The following is a 12766-nucleotide window of genomic DNA, read 5'->3' on the forward strand; positions in this document are numbered from 1 at the left end:
CTCCATATCTCAATGGTTTTCCAATTGCGTAGGTCACATAAGGTGCTTGAAGAATATAGAGGGTGGCCACGCAAACAAACATATTCATTTGTGTTTTTTTCCAGTAATTTGTGTTATTATTGGACTTTTACTATAGCGACATATACACTATGTGATCAAAACTATCAGGACGCCTGGCTGAAAGTGACTTACAAGTTCGAAGCGCCCTCCATCGGTAATGCTGGAATTCAGCTTCCACTCTCGCAGGCGTACGTTCAATTACGTGCTGGAATGTTTCTTGAAGAATGGCAGCCCATTCTTCACGGAGTGCTGCACTGAGGAGAGGTATTGATGTCGGTCGGAGAGGCCTGTCACGAAGTCGGCGTTCCAAAACAACCTAAAAGTGTTCTGTAGGATTCAGGTCAGGACTCTGTGCAGGCCAGCCCATTACAGAGATGTTACTCCGCCACAGGTCGACCATTATGAACAGGTTCTCGATCTCGTTGAAAGATGGAATCACCATCCCCGAATTGCTGTTCAACAATGGGAAGCAAGAATGTGCATAAAACATCATTGTAGGCTTGTCATTTGATGGTGCCTCGCAAAACAACAAGGGGTGGATGCCCCCTCCATGAAAAACACGACCACACCATAACACCGCGCCTCCGAATTTTACTGTTGGCACTACACACGTTGTCAGATGACGTTCACCGGACATTCGCTATAACCTTACCCTGCTATCGCATCCCCATATTGTTTTCCGTGATTCTTCACTCCACTGTTGAATCATCAGAAGTTTACGCTCCTTAAACTTAGCGAGGCGTCGTTTGGCATTTACCGGCATGATTTGTGGCTTACGAGCAGCCACTGGGCCATGAAATCCAAGTATTTTCACCTTCCGCCAAATTTTCATAGTACTTGCAGTGGATCCTGATGCAGGGTGGAATTCCTGTGTGATATCCTAGATAGATGTCTGCCTATTACACACTATGACCCTCTTCAACTGTCGGCGGTCTCTGTCAGTCAACATGGGGGTCGATCTGTACGCTTTTGTGCTGTACTTGTCCCTTCACGTTTCCACTTCACTATCACATCAGAAACAGTGGACCTAGGGATGTTTAGGAGTATGGAAATTTCGCACATATTTATTATTTAGCTGATGGCATATAACACATCATATAGAAAAGACATAAAAATCATAAGACACAGAAATAAAGAGTAGTCACAGTGTGTAACATATAGTTGTAGGTATAAAAGTGTTTAAAAATAGTGTATATAACAAACAAAAGTTCACAAACAAACATCCAGATTTGTGACATAGTCTATTGCACTTTCAGTCGCGGTCAGAAACTCATTGGGGTCTCCTGCAAAACGTCTCAGAGGGCAATCTTCCACGATGTGACGAATCGTCTGCCGGTCCGCACCGCAGTCACATCTCGGGGTGGTGATTTTACCCCACCTGTGGAGGCTGTCTGCACATCTGCCGTTATTTGTCCGAATTCGATTCAGGGTCGTCCAAGTTTTCCTTGGCAAATTGAATCCTGGTGGTTGGACATTGATGCATGGCATATTCTGCAGGTTTTGTGGCACAGATTCTCTCCACCGCATTTTCCAGAGGTTGCCATAATCCGGGTTGAGAGGATGCGTATTTTTTGCCTTTTTTAAAGAGGGGTGTCTTGAGTGCAATCTGTTCATCTCCAGGGCAGGAACATCCTTATGGATTGGCAGTTTCTCGTTGTTCAGCACTTTTCCATATTCGCGTAAGAGAGCGTTCTCTCTGCGCAGGTCCGGTGGGGGAATGTTGCTCAGTATAGGTAGCCAGTGTAAAGGCGTTGGCTTTATTGTTCCTGATATCATCCTCATTGTGTAGTTTAGTTGAGCATCGATCAAGCCTGTGTGTTTAGTGTTTAGCCATACCGGTGCGGCATATTCTGCTGTTGTGTAGACAAGTCCCAGAGCCGAAGATCTCAGTACAGCCGCGGGAGAGCCCCACGTGGTCCCACATAGCTTCTGTATGATATTATTTCGAGTTTTAAGTTTTGCGGCTGTATTACGTAGGTGTTCCTTGAATGTTAGGGTTCTGTCAAAGGTGACGCCTAGATATCTGGGGTAATTATTATGGTTTAGCTGCCTGTTTTCGAAATGAATGTTGAGCTTTCTTTTTGCTTGGGCATTGTCGAGGTGAAAGCATGTCACCTCCGTTTTTGTCGCGTTTGGCCGTAATCTCCACCTTCGGAAGTAATCTCCCAGCTTTGTTAGATCCGCAGTTAATGTGTTTTTCGTTGCCTCCATTGATCTGCCTCTTGCAGCTATTGCCCAGTCGTCGGCATATCTGAATTTTTGAGAAGTGGTTTCAGGTAAGTCAGATATGTAGAGGTTAAACATCAATGATCAATGGCGCCAGAACGGAGCCTTGTGGTAAACCATTGTTGAGCTTTATTTGGTCATTTTTTAAGTCTCCCATTATGACTCTGATACTTCTATCTGTGAGCATGTTATCAATGAGGTTGGCCAGCTTATTACATGGTATGACCCGCAGCAACTTAAATATCAGACCTTGTCGCCAAACGGTATCATAAGCGGCTGATAGGTCAATAAAGGCTACTGATGTTTTGAGTTTTTTCTGAAAGCTCGCCTCTATATGAGTTGCTAGGGAGAGGATCTGGTCGGTGCAACTGCGGATGGGTCGAAAACCTGCCTGTTCAATCGGTACCACTTCAAGAATTTTTCCGCTTATTCTATAGTAGATGATGCGTTCCAACAGCTTATAGACACAGTTCAGCAGAGCGATAGGGCGGTAGTTTTGGGGCATGTCATTAGGTTTGCCTGGCTTTAGTATCGCTATAATCTTTGCTCGTTTAAGCTGGTGTGGGATATTACCCAATTCTAAAATATATGTTAAGAAGTTTGCGATCCATGTTCTAGTATATTTTCCACAGTGAAGTAGGAATTCCGGGTGGATGCCATCGAAGCCGGGAGCCTTGCCACTTTTGATTTTTGACAAGGCTGCTGCAACTTCTTCCGCTGTAATAGGCTGGGAAAATTCGGAGGTAGGCGATGCCCTTTGTTTTAAGGATCTTAATTCACGTTTGACGGTCGTGGTGTGTGTTCTGTCCCTTGGTGCTCTTGAGGTTCTAACTATGTGTGCAGCCACATTGTTATGGGTTATCCGGTGGGTGTCTTTTATTTTACGTTTACTGCCTCCCAGGTTACGGAGTAGGGTCCATGCTTGCCTACTGGATTTAGTGAAATCTAGATTCTCCACGGTGTCCATCCATTTTTCCCGTCGAGCTGCGTCTAAGCTGTGCAACAGTTCGTCCGCGATTTCTTGGTTGTTGGTTTCGGTAAATTCCTGGTACAGGTCTTCACATCTCTCATTCCAGCCAGGGATGTACTCTTTCCGGTAGCCTCTGGGTACATTCCTCTTAGCCGTGGCGATGACTGCTCCCACAAATCTGTCATAGTTGTCCCTAGTCGGGGGTATCCAACCTAGACATTTGTCAAGGTTTTCTGCAAAGGAGGCCCAGTATGCCATCTGGAAATTCCATCGTGGGCGAGGAAAGGATTTTATGATTGGGATATTAATTCCGACTTTTAAGATAACAGGGCGATGCTGGCTATGTGGGAAATCAGACAGGACTTCACGAGTTGCGGCTAGCGGTTCGTTGTTTTTGTTTTTAGTGACAAAACATAAATCAGGGTTATAATCTCGTCTCCATGCTGCTGATCGAAATGTTCCGCGGTCCTTGGCGTCGAAAATCAGGTAGGTGTTAGTCTCCTCACTCCAGCTCATCAGGGATTCACCGTTCTGGTCGTTTCGTGCGTACTTCCAGTTCTCATGGTGACTATTAAAGTCTCCTACGTAGATAGCAGGGTGGGGAAATTCTTGGAGTACTTCTGGAGGCCATGGACAGCCGGGAGGCTTATAGATGTTAACTATAGTGGTCTCGCCAATTTTGACAGCAGCTTCATGTATGTTGTTGTCTGTAGATATCTTACACAGGGAAGCATTTTCTATCTTATTTCGTATGTAGGTTGCCACGCCGTAATTGCGGTGATAGGTGGCTCCCAGTATCTCGAATCCAGGGATTTTTCCTCTAGAGGCCAGCTGATCTTTGTTTTCCGCGTGAGTCTCTTGTATCGCGACTACGTCGATTTTGTTCTGAGTGAGAACTCTCTGGAGAAATTCACATTTGCTCCTACTTATGCCTTCAATGTTTAGGTGGCAGACTCGGAGGCACGGTCCGAGTGCTCTAGTCAATTCTTCATCGTTCATTTGGTCGGTATCATTCATGGTGTGTTTACCAGGAGATCCAGCACAAGATTATCTGGATTATCTGGTTGCCTTTGGTGCTAGTTCATTTAGCGTTACCCAGGGTGCACGTGTAGTATTCTACTACGGACGCGAACTAGCCTTACACCCCATTTCGCACATAGACGACGTATGACACAAGTTGCACCCAATCGATTGACGACTTTCGAAGTCCGTGAGTTCCGCTGAGCGCCCCATTCTGCTCTCACACGATGTCTAATGGCTACTGAGGTTGCTGATAGGGAGTACCTGGTAGCAGATGGCAGCAAAATGCACCTAATATGAAAAACTCATGATTTTGGATGTGTACGGATACTTTTGATCACATAGTTACCTCCCCTCAAAACAACTCTCGTCAAAAGGACAGTTTGGGAGTACCGTAAATTCGTTAAGAGATGTTAACAATTCTAGCAAAAATAAGTTGTTCATACCTCTATAACATGTTTGTATTTCCTTACTTGTATTAGATTTATTACTCACACTGCTTACCATCCCCTTCTAACTTCACCGTCTAATTTGTCGATAACCATGAGAGCAAATTAGTTTACTATGCATTTTTTCATTCACTGCTTTCTTATGGCATCATATTTCGCGGGAATTCATCATTAAGGGAAAAACTATTCATTACACAAAAACGGGTAATCAAAATAATAGCTGGAGCCCAGCCAAGATTATCTTCCAGACATTTATATCTAAGGAACTAGGGGTACTTGCAGTAGCTTCGCAATGTATATGCATTCCTTAATGGAATTTCTTGTTAATAACCTATCCCAATTCAAAATAGCAATTTGCAAAGCTTCAACAATAGGAGAAGGGCTGATCTTCACTACTTTGGATTAAATCTAACTCTGGCACAGAAAAGAGTGAATTATGATACCACAAAAATCATGTGTCATTTAAAAAATAGCGTGACAAGTCTGACATTTAAAAACAAATTAAAAGACTCTCTGAATGACGACTAATTCTTGTCAACAGATGAATTTTTAGATAAAAGTTCGTAAACTCAGAAGTAAAAGAAGTGAAAATAAGAAATAAAACTCTTGCATTATGGCATGTAAAGAAACTTTTGTGAAACACACGTTCCATGTCATCACGAAGTGCCTTATTATTGACCTATCGAACAACTATTAATCTAATTAATCTAATCTCTTAATTTTTTTAAGACTGTAGCTCTAATGTTTTTCATTTGTTTGAGCATTCCTCGAATTTGTTTAACATTGTATTATCTCCTTCCCAAGATGCATTAGTATAAACACAACAGGCAGCTTGTATATTGTCTTATTATTCAGATTGTCTATCTATATTTATTATTTATCGTATCTAGTAACGCATTATTCCCTCCTTTCGCAGTTCATAGTGAATACACTACTTCTTGTCTCCTGCGAATTACAGTTTTTTATAATAAATATCACCCACTCTCTTTGCACTTGATGTACCCATATAAACATTTACTTCACATATTAGCACTCTGCTATAGCTCATCATAAAACTTCTAATTCGAAAATAACGAAACCGAAAATTACTATTAGAGGCGACAACCTCACTCAGTAGTAAAATTAAGAAACGTTTTGCTTGAATCCAATTCGGCAATAACATATCCCGACACGTCACAGTAAAACAGATCATCTAAAGAAAGCGGGTGTCGAACACAAAATTTCGCTGCATAAACTCCATGTAACATAACAGTGTGAATGATAAATAAATCCATTTATCAAAATGGTTCAAATGGCTCTGAGCACTATGGGACTCAACTGCTGAGGTCATTAGTCCCCTAGAACTTAGAACTAGTTAAACCTAACTAACCTAAGGACATCACACACATCCATGCCCGAGGCAGGATTCGAACCTGCGACCGTAGCGGTCTCGCGGTTCCAGACTGCAGCGCCAGAACCGCGCGGCCACTTCGGCCGGCAAATCCATTTATCCTTTTTCCCACATGTAAGTTGAATTCTTCTTTACTGCTGGGCATAAAGAAAAAACTACTTAAGATTGTACACTTTAGGAGTTTGGGCGAATGATCTTTTGTACAAGATATGAAATACTTAATGACACAAGCATTGCAGAGTATTACGACTGATAGATTTAAGCTGAATGACACGCGAAACTTGAGTAACATTGTCGGTAACATTTATTATACATCAAAAAACGCTTTGCATCACCTCGGTTCCGAGAGTTCCGGAACTTGTACAGAAAATTGGAATAAAGATCAACATAAACATCATTTCCGCCCTTTTTATTGCACATGAAAACCACACATTTCTAGTTGTACCACCATACAGCAAGACCTTCAGAGGTGGTGGTCCAGACTGCTGTACACAACGGTACCTCCAATACCCATTACTAAGACCTCTTGCATTGATGCACGCCTGTATTCGTCGTGGCATACAATCCACAAGTTCATCGAGGCACTGTTGGTCCAGATTGTCCCACACCTCAACGATTCGGCGTAGATCCCTCAGTGGTTGGTGGGTCAGGTCTTCCACATATAGCCCTTTTCAATCTATCCCAGGCATCTTCGATAGGGTTCATGTCTGGAGAACATGCTGGCCACTCTAGTCGAGCGATGTCGTTATCCTGAAGGAAATCATTTACGAGATGTGGACGATGGGGGCGTCCTCGAAGACGAATGCCTCGCCAATATACTGCCGATATGGTTACACTATCGGTCGGAGGATGGCGTTCACGTATCGTATAGCCGTTACGGCGCCTTCCATGACCACCAGCGGCATGCGTCAGCGCCACATAATGCCACTCCAAAACAGCAGGGAACCTCCAACTTGCCGGCCGGTGTTGCCGTGCAGTTCTAGACGCTTCAGCCTGGAACCGCGTGACCGCTACGGTCGCAGGTTCAAATCCTGCCTCGGGCATGGATGTGTGTAATGACCACCAGGAGCTTACGTCGACCCCACATAATGCCACCCCAAAACAGCAGGGAACTTCCACCTTGCTGCATTCGCTGGACAGTGTGTCTACGGCGTTCAGCCTGTCTGGGTTGCCTCCAAACACGTCTAGGACGATTGTCTGGTGGAAGGCATATACGACACTCATCGGTGAAGAGAACGTGATGAGCGGTCCATTCGGCATGTTGTTGGACCCATCCGTACCGCGCTGCACGGTGTCGTGGTTGCAAAGGTGGACCTCGCTATGGACGTCGGGAGTGAGGTTGCGCATCGTGCAGCCTACTGCGCACAGTTTGAGTCTTAATATGACGTCCTGTGGCTGCACGAAAAGCGTTATTCAGCGTTGTGGCGTTGTTGTTGTTGGTTGTGTTTGATGGTTCCTCCCCTTTTCCTGTACCAATATGACATTGAGGACTGTCTACAGCGCCATATTTTCGCCTAGTGACAGATAGTGGAAGTATTATTTTTTTAGTATCATCCGCGAGCACACCGACCAACAATCGAACCTACGGCGTTTCAGCTCCTGCTAAGTTTCCAGCCTGCGCTCTAGCACTCGAAACACGATCAGTTTATCTATTTATTTTACCGTTTGAAATTATTATTATTATTATTAGGCGAATTCTCTACAAATGGAAGACGTCAAGTACTTAACTAGATCCATTTTTCTTTGAGCTCTTCTTGTTCACCCAGTATGCTTTCATTCTTTCCGAAAAGGCTTGTTTACGTCCATCCGACCACTTTCCTCTGTATTGATTTCCTTTTAGTAGCTCTGATACAGCATCCCATTTTCCTACTTTGTGTCTGAAGGTGTCTTTTTCTAGAATGTCGCCTGGTCTTGTGTTCACATTATTTAGGTCATTTCGAATATGATCTAGCCAAAGTGTGGAATTCTTAAGTGACGCTATATAGTCTGTTATTCTCTTTGGCAATCGATTTTCTGGTGGCTGAAATGACCAAAAATTTCGTTCGCCTTTTCCTAATATTATTTTCGATGATTGAAAACTTTTCTGTTGTTTTAATTGATAGCCTATAATAGTCTTAGGTATGTTTTCCAGCTAGAATTTTCCTGATGATTTTCTTTTCTTTTTTCATGTCTTCAGGTTGTTGTTTTCTGTTAAGGGCTAGTGTTTCACTTGCGTAGAGGATTACTGTTTTTATGACAGTATGTAGCGTCGAATTTTTTGCCCCACTTGACAGCATTTTTTTGTTGTAGAGATTTTGCCTTCACCCTAATCCTTTTTCAATTTTTAGGAGGCGATGTTGCTGTGAGACTTTTTCAGTACCTATCGGTTCAATGAATTCTGTAAGGTATTTAAATTGTGGGACCATGTTAATTTTACGATATTTTGTTTTCAAGCTTATTATAAAAGTTATTATTTTTAGAAATCGTTGTGGTGGTGGTAGGCAGTATTGTGTAGGATAAAATTAAGCATTGAAGTCCACTGCATAATTTCTGTAAGAATCAATACAGTCGGTGTTTCAATCGTAGGTAAGAGGCTATAGTAAACGAAATGTGCCTTTGCAGACCTAGGCCCCAGATAGAAAATTTATATTTCTAGTGTGATCACCTCTCGTTCAGACCAAGACTAGTTGGAGGTATTACAAACCAAACTGGATAAGAGTAATTGTACTCCTTACAAGGTATAAAAACTGCCTTACAATCCAATAAAAATAATAATTATTATAGATCGACATGTAGAGATGCCCATGACTTGTCTATGGTTACGAGGGTCACTATGCACTTTAATAGTGGTACAGTTCTGTGTATAAAATTTCACACTCCTCCTACCCTCACGTCACAAATTTAATCATACATTGGCGGAAGAAAGGTTAGCACATCCGGGAAGACGACATAGATTTTGGTTCAATGGCGGCATATGCCACCTGTGGGACAGCAGGTGTACTGGTAATGGCTTCAAAGTAGCACGCCAACGGGTAGTGTAGTGGCATAGCTACTAGGGTGCCAGCTGTGTCAACCGTCCAATAGGGAAGCCAGAAGAATCAGTGTGGTGCAAATGTGTGAAGCAAGCATCCAGTCATACCCCGAGGATGTACTCATAGTTCTACACTGAAATGAGCGAGTTTCAAAGGGTCAAATGGTGACCTTCCGAGTGGCGGAATGGCCCTTTCGGAGAACTGCCACGCAAGCAGGACGTGCTGCATCACTTGTGCCACAGTCGTCGTATCAGTGGTCACAAGAACATTCTTACACTCGTAGAGGAAGTTCTGAACGTCCATGCAGCATCATCGTATAGTAAGGACAGCAATGGCAGATCGTACAGCTACCACAGCACGGATAAGAGGGCTTGTGAGCCCAAAGGTGTCAACAAGAAGCGCTGCGAACAGCTTGTTAGAACTGGGACTACGGGTACGCACACATCTAGACCGTCTTCCACTCATATCACAGCATCGACGTCCACGGCTCGAATGCTACCGACAGGTGATCACTTGGAACATGGAATGGCGCACCGTGGTCTTCAGTGGTGAAAGCACGTAATTGATGTTCATTAGCCCGTACCACGTAGACTGTTGGGCGCTGTATCTTAAAGTAGGTTCGTCCAAGGCACACTGCCCCCAGCCCAGGCCTAATTATTTAGGATGCTATAAGCTACAAATATCGTTCACTTTTGGTATCTCTGGAGGGGACACTATCCAGAACTCGGAACGTGCAGAATGTTATTCGATCCATTCAGCCGGCCGGGGTGGCCGTGCTGTTCTAGGCGCTATAGTCTGGAACTGCGGGACCGCTACGGTCGCAAGTTCGAATCCTGACTCGGGCATGGGTGTGCGTGATGTCCTTAGGTTAGTTAAGTTTAAGTAGTTCTACGTTCTTGGGGGCTGAAGACCTCTGAAGTTAAGTCCCATAGTGCTCAGAGCCATTTGAACCATTTGATCCATTCCTTTGCCATTCTTTCAACAGGAAGGTGACATGTTGTTCCAATAGAATACTGCTCGCCCACACACTGCCCGTGAAACTCAATGTGCTCTGCAACTTTCCTGACCAACACTACCTCCGCAGTTGTCTTCAATCAGGCATATATTGGACACGATGGGACGATAAGTGAGACTTGCGAATCTTATAGAACTACGTGAACACGTCGTGCATGACAGTATTCTTCATCTGTACCATCGACTGAATGGTAGAGTTAGTGCCATGGAGGCTACATCACGTACTAATAGGAGTGTTTCAGCATGCGTCGATACCTGGTACCTCAGAACAGCTTGTGCTATTGACCTGTAAATGTAATTATATCATGTACTCGATACACACTGTTGCGGCAATAAAACTATTTTTTTTTCAGCAGTGTATGCCCTTCCTATGTCATTCTCTATAAGAAAATTCTGGTACTGCAACGTTAATGGCTAGCAGAGTGTAACTCAACTGACCATGCATGTAGTACTTTCAGGAAATGTAGCAAATTACACTACTGGCCATTACAATTGCTACACCAAGACGAAATGCAGATGACAAACGGGTATTCATTGGACAAATGTATTGTACTAGAATTGACATGTGATTACATTTTCACGCAATTTGGGTGTATAGATCCTGAGAAATCAGTACTCAGAACCACCACCTCTAGGCGTAAAAGCGGCCTTGATACGCCTGGGCATTGAGTCAAACAGAGCATGTGGCGTGTACAGGTACGGCTGCCCCTGCAGCTTCAACACGATACCACAGTTCGTCAAGAGTAGTGACTGGCGTATTGTGACGAGCCAGTTGCTCGGCCACCATTCACCAGACGTTTTCAATTGGTGAGAGATCTGGAGAACGTGCTAGCCAGGGCAGCAGTCGAACATTTTCTGTATCCAGAAAGGCCCGTAAAGGACCTGCAACATGCGATCGTGCATTATGCTGCTGAAATGTAGTGTTTCGCAGGGATCGAATGAAGGGTAGAGCCACGGGTCGTAACACATCTGAAATGTAACGTCCACTGTCCAAAGTGCCGTCAATGCGAACAAGAGGTGACCGAGACGTGCAACCAATGGCACCCCATACTATCACGCCGGGTGATACGCCAGTATAGCGATGACGAATACACGCTTCCAATGTGCGTTCAGCCCGATGTTGCCAAACACGGATGCGACCATCATGATGCTGTAAACAGAACCTGGATTCATTCGTAAAAATGAAGTTATGCCATTCGTGCACCCAGGGTCGTCGTTGAGTACACCATCGCACGCGCTCGTGTCTGTGATGCAGCGTCAAAGGTAACCGCAGCTATGGTCTCCGAGCTGATAGCCGATGCTGCTGTAAACGTCGTCGAACTGTTCGTGAAGATAGTTGTTGTCTTGCAAACGTCCCCATCTGTTGACTCACGGATCGAAACGTGGCTGCACGATCCGTTACAGCCATGCAGATAAGACGCCTGTTATCTCGACTGCTAGTGATACGAGGCCATTGGGATCTAGCAGGGCGTTCCGTATTTCCCTCCTGAACCCACCGCTTCCATATTCTCCTGACAGTCATTGGATCTCGACCAACGCGAGCAGCAATGTCGCGATACGATATACCGCAAACGCGATAGGCTACGATTCGACCTTTACCAAAGCTGGAAACGTGATGTTACGCATTTCTCCTCCTTACACGAGGCATCACAACAACGTTTCACCAGGCAATGCCGGTCAACTGCTGTTTGTGTATGAGAAATCAGTTGGAAACTTACCTCATCTCAGCTCGTTGTAGGTGTCGCCATGGGCGCCAACCTTGTGTGAATGCTCTGAAAAGCTAATCACTTGCATATCACAGCTTCTTCTTCCTGTCTTCGTGGTGTACCAATTTTAATGTTCAGTAGTGTATTGAAACATAACAGAAAAATGTAACATGACACAGAGTCATTATACAAAGTGTCGCTGATCAAAAAGAATGATGGTGTCTCAACACAATGTATTAATGCACTTAGAACCGTACGTTGTAAATTCAAAAGCTCCGTGAAATTGGATAACACGCTATCGAAGAAATTCCAAATTAACAAAGAGATTTAATGTAGACAATATATTCTAATACCTAGTAGATGGCAGTTCATTTGGATCAGTAACCTATACAGTAGCACAGTACACTATTGAGCGTTGATGTTTGTGCACCGTAACTGTAGCAGTACGTTTTATGGGCACATGCAATTATTTTTTGTTTATTGCAGTCATAAAAGCGAAATAATCACGGTCGATAGCTCTGGCCTGCTACCTGCACAATTACTGGTGAAAGATCTCCAGTATTACAACATAAATTAAAACAAATTCCATGGGTTTCTTCCAGTACTGATATAAACCTCATCACGCTAACGTGTATAATCTAGGAGTACCGATATTTTATTGTTTACTTGTCCTGTTACTTTCAGATCAAACTGCACATTACATGAAGTGCCTTAAACATTTGAAAACCGCTTTTTCTAGATGGGAGCAGGTTGTGGCGGTCTTACCCTTGATGTACGCGTATCATTAAAGACATTAAACTTGTCACAATAATTAATATTAACGATTTTAATCCGCATAGTTTGGCCCACAGTAAGTGTCTGTAATGAACTGCAAGTAAAAGAGCAATAAAATACCCAATCCTTAACGCTAGTAGTCACTT

General features: G+C 43.7%; 1 protein-coding gene across 1 annotated transcript in view; it reads left to right on the plus strand.

Moving 5' to 3' along the window:
• Nucleotides 1-12766, plus strand: part of LOC126253282 (delta-sarcoglycan) — a 564870-nt gene that overhangs the window by 93621 nt on the left and 458483 nt on the right. The gene's annotated exons all lie outside the window — the stretch shown is intronic.

Source organism: Schistocerca nitens, chromosome 4, assembly GCF_023898315.1.
Source record: "Schistocerca nitens isolate TAMUIC-IGC-003100 chromosome 4, iqSchNite1.1, whole genome shotgun sequence".
NCBI classification, from domain to species: Eukaryota; Metazoa; Arthropoda; class Insecta; order Orthoptera; family Acrididae; genus Schistocerca; species Schistocerca nitens.